At 37.8% G+C, this 2629-nt stretch overlaps 1 pseudogene; it reads left to right on the top strand.

Annotated features, from left to right (window-relative positions):
• Positions 1–1489: 1489 nt before the first annotated feature.
• Positions 1490–2418, top strand: LOC149236733 (PHD finger protein ALFIN-LIKE 8 pseudogene; annotated as a pseudogene).
• The last annotated feature ends 211 nt before the right edge of the window (positions 2419–2629 follow it).

Below are 2629 nucleotides of genomic sequence, written 5' to 3'. Positions count from 1 at the left end.
AATAAAATGAAATGAATTTTTTACCTGTTGCCTTTGCGCGCTCGTTCCCAACTCCAACAAGACAAGTTAGCATAAAATGTTTTCAGCTCTTATGAAATGTCCATTTGCAATTTTTTTAATTGTTTTGTTTTTTTTTTTTAATTGTTTTGAAATTATCTATATATATATATATATATGAAATTTTTTTATTTATTTTGATTTATTTTAATTTGTTTTTGATTTTCTTAATTGCTTTGATTTTTTTTTTTTTTTTAATTGTTTTGATTTTTTTTTATTTTATTTGTTTTGTTGTTTTTTTCATAAAACTAAAATTTAAAACTATTTTTTTTCTCTCTCTCTCTCTCTCTCTCTCTCTATATATATATAGATATATATATATCATAACAATTTGTTTTGTATTTTTATTGAACGAAAACCAAAAAATATCATAACAATTTGTTCTGTATTTTTTTTGAACCGAAACCAAAACACAATGTTTGTTCACCCACATTTATCCAACGAACTTGTCTCATGTGTTTCGATGGCAAGCCTTTCATTTTTATCAAATCAGAATTCGCTCTAGATCGACCTAGAATAGCTAATATGATTGAATGTTTCATTAATGAGCATTGACCTTATCGGCCTTCTCAATCAGATCCCGCCAAACCAAGTTCTGGCATCCTTTTCGGCTTCAACATTTTCGTTTGCCTGCGCTGGAAGTAATTGCCGTAGATGTACTCAAGGCGAAAACCCTTTTCTTCGTTGTAAAGCATGATATGGCCATGCCATTTCCATACGCGGGTAGTCGGATTCCGACTTCTCCGTGGTGGCAACACAGATGTGATGTCCCCCAACTTCCACAGAATTGCAGGAATTGGGCTTCAATTCGTCCCCTTTTGCCACTTAATATCATGCGAACGATCTTCTGTTCAAGCTTTGCCGTCTCCTTGGTGATCTTCAACTTGCACTCATCTTTGATGACTTTATGGCACGCATTGGATATCAGAGAATCAGTGTCGAGATATTGAGGGCGTATCCCCAATCTCTCCATCATGTTGCTTAGCCTGAATACGTCGAGAGGAGATTTGGGGCTCGATTTCAACATATTTACTGCAACAAATGAAAGCCAGATTCCATCAGATGCTTTCTAGCTTGAAGTGACTTCTCCTCATCTCCTATAACCAATGAAATAATTGGGCTAGATTGCATGAGGAATTGGCGCGATCTATTCCAAATTTTATGAACTGAAACCTGATTTTGCTCATGGATTTTCGAGTGTTCTTTCCTGCTAAACTTAGCAAATGCACACAATTTCTGGCGAATGTCCCTCATTAGAAATACCGTTATCGAAATGATAAGATTTTAGGGATAGCAGTTTAGGTTTTTCGCTAAGATCTCCATTACCTATGCTCAATGCGGCCATGTTGCTTTAGACGCGACGTGGATAAGATCGATCCAGTGTTGTGACTCTTCTCATGGCTTCTGACTGGGTGAGTCTATGCAGGAGATGTAACTTGGTTGAAAAGGCAGGCATAACTAAGTTTCTCTATTTATTTGCCATCAATCATCAGTCACTCCATCAATTGATTCTCTTTCAGTTTTCAAACCCTCCGTGGCTCTGTGTTCTGTCCGAGATAAGTGTGAGAAGGGATTGCGAGGGAAAGGGTTTGTTATCTCTTCTTGTCGGCCATGATTGATCTGTTCTCATACTGCCGCCTGTGAATTCACAGCTTGTAGTTGCCGGACGATGCGTTTTTGCGATTCGAAGCTTGGACTGCTCGTGTATCATTCTCTTATTTTCTTGCAGAAGAAATTTAGGGCCAGAAACGCCTCGTTAGGGTTTCCATAGCATCGACAAGAAAAATGGAAGGCGGTGGTTTCGTTCGGCGCACTGTCGACGACGTTTTTAAAGATTTCAAAGCACGTCGAGCTGGCTTGATCAAAGCCCTCACTACGGATGTGGAGGAGTTTTATCAGCAATGTGATCCAGATAAGGACAATCTATGTCTTTATGGATTTCCAAATGAAACATGGGAAGTTAATCTACCTGCAGAAGAGGTGCCTCCTGAACTTCCCGAGCCAGCTTTGGGAATAAACTTTGCAAGAGATGGGATGCAAGAAAAAGATTGGCTATCACTGGTTGCTGTACACAGTGATTCCTGGCTACTTGCAGTTTCTGTCTATTTTGGTGCACGATTTGGGTTTGACAAAAATGACCGGAAGCGGCTTTTTAACATGATGAATGAACTTCCAACAATATACGAGGTTGTCACTGGAACTGCAAAGAAGCAAGTAAAAGAAAGATCTACAGTTACCAACAACAGCAGTAGCAAAAACAAGTCAGGAGGGAATGTGCGGTCATCTGAATCTCAACCAAAAATGTCGAAGTTACCACTATCCAATGGCTTCTCATGTTACTACCAAAATAAATTTAAATAAATAAATAAAAATAAAAAGGAATTTATTCCTAAGAATTTTTATGTTTTTTTTTTCTAGTTAAGACTACCTAGGTACCCATGGGGGATTTGAACTGGTGACCTATCATAAGGATTGCCTTAACAGCGCACCCATTCACCGTCAATCCAAAGCCCCGTGGGCGCTAAGAATTTTTATGTTAAAATCAAAATCTTTTTTTTTATAAAGAAATTGA

The sequence above is a fragment of the Pinus tabuliformis genome, chromosome 8, assembly GCF_031772625.1.
Source record: "Pinus tabuliformis cultivar Carrire ecotype Pingquan chromosome 8, CPIR1, whole genome shotgun sequence".
NCBI classification, from domain to species: Eukaryota; Viridiplantae; Streptophyta; class Pinopsida; order Pinales; family Pinaceae; genus Pinus; species Pinus tabuliformis.
Note: the sequence above shows the minus strand (reverse complement) of the source record. Positions and strands in the feature narration are given on the sequence as shown.